The following is a 13,136-nucleotide window of genomic DNA, read 5'->3' as shown; positions in this document are numbered from 1 at the left end:
TTACAAGTATTATTTAAAATGATGAAGCTGTGACAGAATATTTTTGAAGTGTGGCATTGATTCTTGAAGGTCACTAAAGGGTCTGAGTACTCATGGACATCCCTGTGGTTTCTCTCCTGATGATTTTAAAGGAACAGTTCAACATTTCAGGAAACATTTCTCTTCTCTCTTTCCAAGTTGAGAATAAAGAGGGGCTGTACCTCTGCTCTGTTTGGTTTGATGACTATTTGTCCATAGCTGGTTTCTTCTGTTCTCACTGCTGAGTAAACTGCAGCTAGATCGCTGGCTGCACAACAAAACACAGAAAATAAATCAGTTCACTGACACCACACGGTTACTTTACAGTGTTAAACTAATTATTTCCATGTAGCTTTATAATAAGACTCATTAGGAGCTTTATAAATGTTGTTCCCCTTCTTCTGCTGCTGTTAATGACTAACAACCCAAATATAACTGGACATTATTCGCGTGAAACAGTAAAGAAGACGACCACAAAGCTGCTGAATTCTCAGAATAATTCAACTCAGGAGGTAAAAACCACAGCAGCAGCTTCCTTCTGTTGGTTCCAGTGAGGTGTGGTGTGAAACTGACCTGTTTCCTCTCTATATAGTGATCTGCTTTGGCAGATGAGTTTAACAGAGATGAGTTTTTAGCTCTTTCTGTGTTCAGACCAGTTTGAGAATCGGTCCTTCTGCTCTTTCATATTGTCTCAGAATCACGTTTTTATGCAAAGGTGTTGATATCTAGTTTTCTATTGAAAAAAACACAAAAACAGTAAAACTGAACATTAACATCTGTGAATAAATCAGTAGAGTGAAGCTCTGCCTGCCAGACAACTGTCAGGGTATGAAAAACCACAGATTCCTTTAGATACTTCTGGACATCAGTATCCAGGTTTTTCACACATTTCTACAAAAACATCGGATTGTTCTGCCCCTGCCTGGCACCGCTCTTTCTCTCTGACCTCAGTGCTCCCACCACTGAGCCCAGCTGGGGTCCCCCTGTATCTGCCCTACATCCTGACCTTCACCGGTTCCCAGTCCGGCCTCCAGAGGGGTCCCACCTCGGCTGTTGTGGACCACAACCCAGCCTTTGGGGGACTACAACCCTTGGTCCAGCCTGCCTGACCAGCCTCAAGACCACCCACCAGATGGTTCCATTTCCTGACCAGCCTGACCTCTGCCTGCCTCTGGATTCCTCTCATCATCAGGGATTCTAAACCAACACTCTGACCGGCCTAGCTGTACACCAGGAGGAGCATACTCAGCTCTACTCTACTTGGTTTGTGAGGTTTTTATCAGGATGTAGTACCTGGTACCAGGTACTATTTTAGTACCTACTCGGTCGCAGTTCCAAGCAAGTTAAGCCGATAATGTGACGTTCAGCTGCAGCTGTGTTTCTGAGCTGTGAATAAAGCTTCAGTGTCCTCTGTCGGTCGTCTCTACAACTGTTGGACTCTTGTTCTGCAGCTGAACCACCATGGAGACAAAGAAGAGCAGCTGTACCTCTGCTCTTTGATCGGCCTCCACCGTCTTTGAAGACCATCTGTCCATAAGTGACGTCTTCTCTTCCTTTCACTGCCGAGTAGACTGCAGCTGGATCGCTCTCTGTAAAGTCAGATAGATCCAGATCACTGCAGGTTCTACAGCTGATACCAGAACAGAACCAAGACACACAATGATCCTCTTCATAGAGGCTGGAATGGAAAACCAGGTTAGAACTGCAGACAGTGTCACTAACAACAACAATTACAGGTCATTCTTTGACAGTTTTTATCTTTTTAACACCTCTGCTGCTGTACAGGATGGAAACACTGACCTCAGAGCTGCTAGATTTAATCAACAGCTTCATGTATGGATGAGTCAACAGGTGCCAGGGAAACTTTTGTTCATTGTTATTGAGGTTTTTGACACTTTTGTTAGTTAATACTCAGGTTTTTAACACCTTTGCTCATCAGTAATTAGGTTTTTCCACATTTTTGTTAAGATCCAGGTTTTTCACACTTTTGTCCATTAATATTGAGTTTTTTTTTACACTTTTGTGTATTAATATTCAGGTTTTTCACACTTTTGTCCATTAATATTGAGTTTTTTTTTACACTTTTGTGTATTAATATTCAGGTTTTTCACACTTTTGTGTATTAATATTCAGGTTTTTCACACTTTTGTTCATTGGTAACCTGGTTTTTGATACTTTTGTTTCTTAATATACATGTTTTTCACACTTTTGTCTGTTAAGATCCAGGTTTTTAATACCTTTGTTCATTAATATTGAGGTTTTTTTTTTACATTTTTGTTCATTAATATTCAGGTTTTTGACACTTCATCATAAACATTCATCTTATTGACATCTTTTCTACGTTGGACTGTGACTGAACCAGTCACATTAGCATTCGGTAACCTGTTCACGTCTTCCATGTTTGAAACCTTTCAGTGCTGTGTGCATGTGGCACAGAAACACAAGGGTCGCAACTCCTCTTGCGCTGCTCAAGACAAAATCAAAGACCACCTTCATCTCAGAACAACCTCCGGGGCAGAACTTAGAAGTGTGGAGGACTTTAAGTATCTAGGATCATGGGTCGAATCCACAGAAAAATACCTGAAAATCAGAAAGGCACTCGCTTGGCAGGTGCTCAACAAGATGAGGAGCATCTGGAAGTCTAAGATGTCGTGGGATACCAAAGTCCACCTCTTTCGGGCAACCGTGGAATCAGTCCTACTCTATGGATGTGAGGCTTGGACAATGACATTGGCCTTAGAGAAATCCCTTAATGGTTGTTACACCCATATGTTGAGGGCAGTCCTCAATATAAAGTGGTTTCATCACGTGCTGAACAGCGAGTTACAGTGCCTTGTGAAAGTATTCGACCCCTTTGAACTTTTCAACCTTTCGCCACATTTCAGGCTTCAAACATAAAGATATAAAATTTTAATTTTTTGTCAAGAATCAACAACAATTGGGACACAATCGTGAAGTGGAACGAAATTTATTGGATATTTTAAACTTTTTTAACAAATAAAACCTGAAAAGTGGGGTGTGCAATATTATTCAGCCCCTTTACTTTCAGTGCAGCAAACTCACTCCAGAAGTTCAGTGAGGATCTCTGAATGATCCAATGTTGTCCTAAATGACTGATGATGATAAATAGAATCCACCTGTGTGTAATCAAGTCTCCGTATAAATGCACCTGCTCTGTGATAGTCTCAGGGTTCTGTTTAAAGTGCAGAGAGCATCATGAAGACCAAGGAACACACCAGGCAGGTCCCAGATACTGTTGTGGAGAAGTTTAAAGCCGGATTTGGATACAAAAAGATTTCCCAAGCTTTAAACATCTCAAGGAGCACTGTGCAAACAATCATATTGAAATGGAAGGAGTATCAGACCACTGCAGATCTACCAAGACCCGGCCGTCCCTCTAAACTTTCACCTGGAACAAGGAGAAGACTGATCAGAGATGCAGCCAAGAGGCCCATGATCACTCTGGATGAACTGCAGAGATCTACAGCTGAGGTGGGAGAGTCTGTCCATAGGACAACAATCAGTCGTACACTGCACAAATCTGGCCTTTATGGAAGAGTGGCAAGAAGAAAGCCATTTCTCAAAGATATCCATAAAAAGTCTGGTTTGAAGTTTGCCACAAGCCACCTGGGAGACACACCAAACATGTGGAAGAAGGTGCTCTGGTCAGATGAAACCAAAATCCAACTTTTTGGCCACAATGCAAAACGATATGTTTGGCGTAAAAGCAACACAGTTCATCACCCTGAACACACCATCCCCACTGTCAAACATGGTGGTGGCAGCCTCATGGTTTGGGCCTGCTTTTCTTCAGCAGGGACAGGGAAGATGGCTAAAATTGATGGGAAGATGAATGGAGCCAAATACAGGAGCATTCTGGAAGAAAACCTGTTGGAGTCTGCAAAAGACCTGAGACTGGGACGGAGATTTATCTTCCAACAGGACAATGATCCAAAACATAAAGCCAAATCTACAATGGAATGGTTCACAAATAAACGTATCCAGGTGTTAGAATGGCCAAGTCAAAGTCCAGACCTGAATCCAATGGAGAGCTGAAGACTGCTGTTCACAAACGCTCTCCATCCAACCTCACTGAGCTCCAGCTGTTTTGCAAGGAAGAATGGGCAAGAATTTCAGTCTCTGGATGTGCAAAACTGATAGAGACATACCCCAAGCGACTTGCAGCTGTAATTGCAGCAAAAGGTGGCGCTACAAAATATTAATGCAAGGGGGCCCAATAATATTGCACGCCCCACTTTTCAGGTTTTTATTTGTTAAAAAAGTTTAAAATATCCAATAAATTTCGTTCCACTTCACGATTGTGTCCCACTTGTTGTTGATTCTTGACAAAAAATTAAAATTTTATATCTTTATGTTTGAAGCCTGAAATGTGGCGAAAGGTTGAAAAGTTCAAGGAGGCCGAATACTTTCACAAGGCACTGTATATAAGGGAATGAACAAAGTTGGAGACGCAGTGGCCGGTTGGAGAATGCAGCTAGCATTGAATTGCTTTCGTCACAAGGAATTACCTGCTAGTGACCTTATACTCTGGGCACCAATGCATGGAAATAGGACAAGAGGCCGGAGAAGGATAAATTACATCGATATACTGAAGAGGGATACTGGAATTGAGAGTGAGGGAGAGCTGGCCGCGTGTATGATGGACCGCGATATCTGGAGGATCCATGTTGAAGCCCGGCTGAGGCCGCCATAGTAGTAGTAGTAGTCACGTCTGGCTCTTTTTCCACTATCAACACTCAACTACTCTCTTGTGTTTCAGTTTGGGTTCCCAGCTGCTCGTACCAACTCAGATCCACATTCCCCAATCCCACCATCTGGCCCCTCAGCTCACCGGCTGAGCTGACCAATTTGAGGCAGAGGGGATCCAATGATTTTTGATGCAGTTTTTACAGTCTGCGCCAGTAACAGTTACCAATCATTCTAGTCAATTCTAGCAAAGCCAAATTGCTTTCTTGTTTCAGGTAATTTTGTATTTTTTGTATATTGTTTGCTTCCTGTTTAGGTCTTACTTTACGTGGGTCGTTTGTTAATTCGGTCGTTTATTAAATTTACTTTTGTCGTTCCAGTCCACCCTCCTACTAGTAGGAGCTCTAGTCTGTTCTGTTACCTTCTCAATCAGTATTTCTGGTTGTAGTTCTGCCATCTATGTTTGTAGTTCTGTTTTTGAGAAAACTAAAAATATTCTTTTTGCTTCCGCTTTGTGTTGTGTCTCTTTCCTCGCTTTTGAGCCTCTTTGTTCATTAATATTGAGGTTTTTGACCCTTTTATGCATTAGTATCCAGGTGTTTTTAAATTATTATATGTTCGTATCACAGTTTTGGACATTTCTGTGAATTATTATCCAGGTTTTCAACACTTATTTACATTTAAGTTCAGGTTATTGATGACAGACTTGTTCCAGAACCACTAAAACCCAGCTGCAGCTGTGTTTCTGAGCTGTGAATAAAGCTTCCAGTGTCCTCTGTCGGTCGTCTCTACAACTGTTGGACTCTTGTTCTGCAGCTGAACCACCATGGAGACAAAGAAGAGCAGCTGTACCTCTGGTCTTTGATCGGCCTCCACCGTCTTTGAAGACCATCTGTCCATAAGTGACGTCTTCTCTTCCTTTCACTGCCGAGTAGACTGCAGCTGGATCGCTCTCTGTAAAGTCAGATAGATCCAGATCACTGCAGGTTCTACAGCTGATACCAGAACAGAACCAAGACACACAATGATCCTCTGCATAGAGGCTGGAATGGAAAACCAAGTTAGGACCGTGTGTCTGACACTGTGGTCTGCAGTATGGGGCCCCACAGGGGACTGTCCTTGCCCCCTTTCTTTTCATCCTCTACACTGCAGACTTCTCCCATCACACCACAAACTGCCATCTTCAGAAGTTCTCTGATGACTCTGCCATCGTCGGCCTCATCACGGACGGAGATGAGGAGGAGTACAGAGAACTTAACCAGGACTTTGTGGACTGGTACCTGCTGAACAGCCTCCAGATCAATGCAGTGAAAACTAAGGAACTGGTGGTGGACTTTAGCAGGAACAGACACACTTCTCCTACACCAGTGAACATCCAGGGAACGGACATTGAGATTGTGGACTCCTACAGGTACCTGGGTGTTCACTTAACAAGAAACTGGACTGGACTAGTAACACCAGCGCACTTTACAAGAAAGGTCAGAGCAGACTCCACCTGCTCAGAAAACTGAGGTCCTTCTGAGAACCTTTTATGACTCTGTGGTGGCATCAGCCATCATGTATGGAGTGGTCTGCTGGAGCAGCATCACGGCTGCAGACAGGAGGAGACTAAACAAACTGGTAAAGAAAGCCAGTTCTGTCCTGGGCTGCCCCCTTGATCCTGTGGAGGTGGTGGGAGACAGGAGGATGATGACAAAGCTGTTGTCTATCATGGAGGACACCTCCCCCCCCCCTGCAGGAAACAGTAAGATCACTGGGCAGCTCCTTCAGTGACAGACTGCTTCACCCACGGTGTCTAAAGGAGAGATACCACAGCTCCTTCCTTCCTGCTGCAGTCACACTTTACAATCAAGCTCCCAGTAGTTCAGTTCACCCATTTACAAACTGTGCAATAAAAAAATGTAAATATTGATGCTGTGCAATTCAAATTTTTTTGCTGTAAATACTGCTTTTTTTTCTTCTTCTGAAGAAAATATTTTTATTTATATATAAATGCACTGTGTGCTGCAATCTCTTTGATTCAAGCGTTCTATTTGCTGCTGTACACTGTAAATTTCCCTGCTGTGGGATTAATAAAGGTTTAATCTATCTATCAACTGCAGACACAAGTGACCACAACACCACCAAGTACAGGTCATACTTTGACAGTTTTTATCTTTTTAACACCTCTACTGCTGCACAGAAAACTCTGACCTCAGAGCTGCTAGATTAAGTCAAACATCTTCAACCACAACATGAAAGCATCAACGTGTCAACAGGCCGAGTGTGAGGAAATCAGAAAATGATCAACTTTATCAACGTGAGATTGAGAATTTAAACACAGATATGGAAATAGGTTAATGTAAAATGTTCTGCTGGTTGACTGAAAAAACTGGATTACACTGAAAGTTAACAGTTTTTTAGAGCTGCCTGCAGTGGAACACAAAGAGTTCTGATCAGAAACAGGAACCTTGACGACCACAGAGCTGCTGGTTTCCTTTAACAGACCACCACAGGAGACACAACACACAGTCCAGCACACCAAGAACACACTGAAAATGAATCATCACATGTAGAAACTGTGTTCTGTTAAAGAATGTGGAGATTAAAGCTGCAATAAGTTTAAATCTTGGTGATCTGTGAGCAGAGACAACAAAGAAGAGGCTCTGAGGGGGAATTCCTACAACTACCAGAATGCTTTGCAGTCTGTACTTCCTGCTTCCTCAGCTCTGTGATTGGCTGAAACACTGATCCTGCTGAGGACGGACTCGAACAGTCTGAAGTCAAACCTGGATCCTCACAACTCCATCCAGGAGACTGAAGAAGAAGACGTCAGTGAAGAAACAAAGAAGCAGTGAAACATTCTTCATGGAGAAACTGTCTTATTGTAGAGTGACTCCTAGAAAGGGTCAAATAAATTTATTTATGTTGTCACAGAGAACTTTGGACACTCAGCACATAAAACTCTACCTCTGCTCCGTCTGATTGGCTGCTGTTGATGATGTAATACTCTGATGTCACTGTATGTGATGTCATCTCCTCCAGCTTCTCCTCCATCAGCTGAAATCAACCAAAGAGTCAGAATTTACTCTGTAAGAATCTTAAAGAATATTTAATTGATGACATTGTTCTGAGTTTGTCTCACCTTTAGGTCTCCTGAGAACACGACGTCTCACCAGTAGAACCAGTAAAACCAGGAGAACCAGCAGAATAAAGCATGTTACAGACAGGACCACAGGAAGAGGAGAACCAGGAGAACCAGGAGTAGAGGTGGATGTAGGAGTAGAGGTGGATGTAGGAGTAGAGGTGGTTGTGGGTTTCCCTGAAGAGAGAATTAATATTTATGATCACATAAATGTTGAAACCTGCTGAAGTCGGTGCAGAAAACAACTGTCCTCACCTGTGACAGAGATCCAGCTGGATGGAGACCTCCATGACTGCTGATGTTACCCTGTAGAGGCCTTCATCAGACCTGGAAACATGGAGGAATGGTCATGTGTCTCCGGGCTCAGTCCTGATGAGGGAGCCATCTTTATAGAAAGCAAGCTGGGAGGCGGGAGTCCTGCTTGATTGACAGCCTCAGAGTGAGGGGATCTCCCTCCATCACAGGGAGGACAGGACTCTGCAGGATCACTGATCCACCTCATCACAGAGACAAACTACAGCATTTCATCCATTCACACACAGCTTCATCAGCACTGACTGCACAGCTCATCTTACCAGAAACAGTGAGGTTGATGCTCTGACTGGCTGCTGCCTCCATGGACTCACACCAGTAAAACTCCACTGTCATGTGGAACTATTTTGCTGATGGTAACAGCTGGAACCAGATGGTCTTCCCCATCCATCTCCACACTGAGTTCTGGTTCTTCTGGTGGTGTTTCTCCTCAGAGTCCATCCAGCAGATCTGTCTTCATCCTCACAGCTCAGAGAAACAGAATCTCCTCTAAAAACTGAGATCTGTTTGGACTCAGGTTCAGCTTCACCTGGTTTGTTCTGCAGCTCATCAGAGAGAGCAGAACTAAAGAGAAATCACACTCAGGTTGATTAGAGTTTGTTTTCAAAGAAAATTATCCACAAAAAACTGAGGTTCATTATTCACAATAGTAAATATTACTAAGGAAAAACTTCTTTGGTTTTAAACCCTCTTTAAATTTATTTCTAAACTTGTCTCCTCTCTGCTCTGTGGAAACACTGCAGTTCATCTGAGTCATTAGTGTCCTTATTGTTTGACTGAGGGATGCAGAATGTTTAATTTTATACAGAATCTGATTGGGATTTTTTGTTTTGTTTTTTTGAATTTTTAAATGAGACATAGAAGAAAAATGACTTTGATGAATTATCATCATTTTAAGGTCAGACTTGATTCAGGTTTCTGACTTGAAGGGAACATCACAGATAAGTAGTTCATTGGTTCTGTTTTTACTCTTTGTGGCTCATAGATGGTGTCATTTTGGTGATTTTTAAGCTGTAAAGAACTAGAAGCTTTGAATGGTCTGATTGCTCTGAGGATAGATGTTCTCACTATCTGTAATCTGATCAATCAATCAATCATCAATCAATCAATCAATCAATCAATCAATGCAATCAATCAATCAGAGGGTCAGTGAGTCAATCTATGTTAAAAAAAATAACACAAACAACAAAACTAAATAAAATAACAATAACACATTGGCTAAAGTGTAAGTAATAAACTTTAACACTAAATGACTCCTAACTTCTTCCGTCTCAGCTTCAGTTTGAGCCTTATTTTTTTTATTCTTTATTTTGCCAGGTAAGATCAGTTGAGAACAACTTCTTATTTATGTAGCAAGACTGCAAAGGCTCTGGAATTCCTGAGCTGATCAAAACTCAGATAAGCTCTCCCTCCCTCCAGCTCTGACCAACACCCATCTCTATAGGAGGATTGAGACATTTGTATTTCTGTAGGTTTTCATTCACAGAAGGATGGAACTCCTGTGAACATTTAAACCCCTGGAATAACTTCTTCTTTTTAAAAGACAATGACTTTCAATTATATGCTATGGATGTTTGTTTAATGACTTTCATGCTAAAATCCCTTTTCAGCTTTAGGAGACCCTCAGTCGGAGACGTCTCTGCATTCCACAGATCAGATAACAAGTCGTAAAACTTTATGGCAGAAGGCTGGAGTCACCCTCTCTCTCTCTTTGACTGAAACAAAAGAGACTGGAACTGAACTGAAACAAAAACACTTGCCAAATTAATATTCTATATGCATTTGGTTTTTCCAGATTTACCACAGTTACTCACAGTGTTTCATCTATGTCATATTTGAAGATCATATTTGCATGTCTGATAGAAGTCGATTATTAATTTGTGATGTTTAATCATTTCTTCCCCAGGATACTATGATTTTGGAATGAATTCCCTATTATCTCTGATTTCCTCTCCCATTTTAAGGTGAATGATGACCAATTGTATTTACCTGTTACCAAATCTCTGACTTGTTGTTATATTCTCACTGTGATACATATTTTAATGTCATAAACATAAACAATATAGTTTATGAATGAAATGATTCACATCAATTGAACATATGTATAATCTACACATTTCACTTTCACACAACTGAATATGGTGGGATAGACAGATCGTGTTTTGCGCGTTTAATATCATATTTTAATCCATTCTTGGATTCCTCTTCTTCTTACTCTGTAAGAACAAAGAGATTCCAAATTCCACAGACTCGCGCCTAAAGTTCTCTCTCTCCGCCCAGGTCCTCCCCTTAGCTGGACCCACAGATAAGTCAGCCGTAGCCACATCAGCACTCTCTTACTCTTTTTACTACCTGGGAATCCATCGACAGAGATTCCCATTATTTTCTTACCTAAAGCGCGTTTTTCCTATCTTTGAAATTCCCTCACCATCTAACTTTGTTAACTATTTATCTTTTAACATTTTTGTAACTTAAGGAGACATTTTGCTCGTTATTCGTTTTAATCTGAAGAACCGATTCAGAACCAGCATTTATTTTTCTTAATTTCGACCGTTTTTCATCAACACCTGTTTTTCTTGGCTAAAGCCTGAGAACCATCATTTTTAAGCACTCAGCTGAGAACTACGGAGACCTGTTGGACCAGGTCTTTGCATAGAACCGATCAACCCGCGGCAGGACATCCAGGCGGCCACAACGACGACGACACACCGTTCCGAACCTGCCGGTCCAGACCGTGTGCATAATCTGAAGGCCTCGCACGTCCCAGCCCCATGACGGTTCACTTCAGTAACTCCAGCTGAGTTTGCTCTGATTCCATTCTATGGGTGATGTACTAACCGCTTGGTCAATTAATTCATTTAATCAATTTATTCTTTTACAAATCATTAGAATTCTTAATCCAAATTACCGGTTACCTCGTCAGGTTAGCTCTGGCTAATCCTCACCATATTTCCTTCTCTCTCACACCTACTTCCACATCTCTCACACATGCACACACCACACACACACTCCCACATTCCACACATGCACGCACACACACACACACCATATCTACATTGTATATAGTTCACTTGTAATTATTTTCATAGAATAGTTAATAAATACCTCATTATAGACCAAATTACAGTCTTGTGTTTCTTTGTGTAGAATGTGGTCAATTTAACCGAGGATTCAAGACTTTTTGATATGAGATTGATCAAAATTTTTATGAATATTAATTTTTTTATTAATATTAATTTTTTCCCTAGAAATCTAGGGTGGTGCCCCAATTATTGATAACGAGAGCAATAAATCATAACGTAGTACTGCTACATATATTGGTTCCCCGTCCGAGGCCGATTAAAAACCTTTTTTGCACAAAGAAACACTATTATTCAATCATCGGGAGCTGAAGCCTCCCTCTGCCATTCATTCACATACACTGGTTCTTTATCTGCTGTGTGAGCATATGTCTTCCTTTAATCAAATTGTGTAAGTAATTTACTGCTTGAAACGCTGTTTTGTTTTTATATCACGTCGGATTGATAACATTAGTGGACGCACTTGTGTTTTATTAATCTGTTTTGCCGTGAGCGCTGTTGATCCGTGACGTCAGCTGAAGCTGCAGTCAGTCCCTGTGTTGCTAACTAAACTAGCCTGAGCTCTTTGAGTTGTTTGAAAAGTTTTGATCCATCTTGATACCGTTTATTTGTCGACTAAAACAATTAAAAATAAGGCCTGGAATTCATGAACAGTGCTATGCCTTACCGATGAAACGTCCGGAACGCATAGTTTGTTCAAAAGCCTCCCAGTTAGCGTTCGGAGTAGCTAACCGAACTTGCTAACTCTGCTTCGGCAGCTTGAGGTAATTTAGCATGTGTCTCGTGCCCAACACACATTCATTGCTTGGTTAAATATAACCTTCGTTGCTGTTTGCTAAGATCCACAGCGACCTAATTTTATTAGATAAGGCACAATTAGCCGCCGAGCTAACTAGCATTAGCAGCGAGCTAACTAGCATTAGCCCGGCCTTCAACCACCAAATTAAGAACAAGCCCAGTGGCACCATCTTGTGGCTGTTTTGAAGTATTACTCTTAAAGCAGAAACTCTGCAATTTCTAATACATGTAAGCCATTGAAACGCATTTTAATCGAAAAGCATGACTTATTTTTGAATGTAAAACTGAACTATTGTAGTTAAGAGCTATTATTAAACATTTCATGCACTTATTCAATTGATTTTAACCCACTATTGAATTTTAATCCACTTTTTGATTTTCAGTTCAGATTCTGAACCTAAGCAATTTTCACAGATTCTGACTCATCACTTAAACACAAGTTAAGTGAGTTGTTTTTGCATCAACTAATCAGTTGAGCACATTTTAAGTAAACATTTAATGTGCATAATCAAGCTTGCAATTTAATGTTTATTTTTGAAACTTTTTCATAGTTAAATGGTTTTCCACAACTGAATGCCTTTAACTAACCAATGCTGAATTAGTTCTCCTTTACCTATGGTAATTGAGCTTCTAAACTTGAACACTGAAACAATTAATCTTACAAAAACAAATGTAAATAAATCCAGGCTGTTGACCAAATTATTTTAAACTCTTCTTTTGAGAACATCTAACTGCATTTGAATAATCTCACTTGTTGTTATGGTTGTTCCGATTCCAAAAACAGAACTTTCCAGCCCAACTTGTGCTAAATTGTTTCGTTGTAGATTTGTTTGTAACATTTGTCCGTTACTCTCTCATTAAAGACATGGCCCCAGATGCGTCTGACCTCAGTGACCCCCTGATGAGCTTAGATGACGCTTTAAGTGGCTTGTCTGAAGAGATGTTGCCTGGATATGTAGGAAAAATCCAAAATGTTGGTCCTTCTACCCTTGAAACCAAAATGACAGAGCTCCTGACAGAAGCGATCTCAAAAACACACAAACAAAAAAAATTTTTGTCAAAAATCTTAGGGAAAATGGCTGCTATGATGTCAGCAC

General features: G+C 41.0%; 1 long non-coding RNA gene across 2 annotated transcripts; it reads right to left on the bottom strand.

Moving 5' to 3' along the window:
• Positions 1–1,505: 1,505 nt before the first annotated feature.
• Positions 1,506–7,979, bottom strand: LOC127533360 (uncharacterized). 2 transcript variants are annotated; one of them, XR_007941117.1, is made up of 3 exons: positions 7,850–7,979; positions 7,675–7,764; positions 1,506–1,607 (listed from the first exon to the last, which is right to left on the bottom strand). It is a non-coding gene; the product is annotated as an uncharacterized LOC127533360 (long non-coding RNA). The 2 variants fall into 2 exon arrangements; XR_007941116.1 differs by lacking the exon at positions 1,506–1,607 and adding an exon at positions 5,578–5,679.
• Between the last annotated feature and the right edge of the window lie 5,157 nt (positions 7,980–13,136).

The sequence above is a fragment of the Acanthochromis polyacanthus genome, chromosome 3 (genome assembly GCF_021347895.1).
Source record: "Acanthochromis polyacanthus isolate Apoly-LR-REF ecotype Palm Island chromosome 3, KAUST_Apoly_ChrSc, whole genome shotgun sequence".
Lineage (NCBI taxonomy): Eukaryota > Metazoa > Chordata > Actinopteri > Pomacentridae > Acanthochromis > Acanthochromis polyacanthus.
Note: the sequence above shows the minus strand (reverse complement) of the source record. Positions and strands in the feature narration are given on the sequence as shown.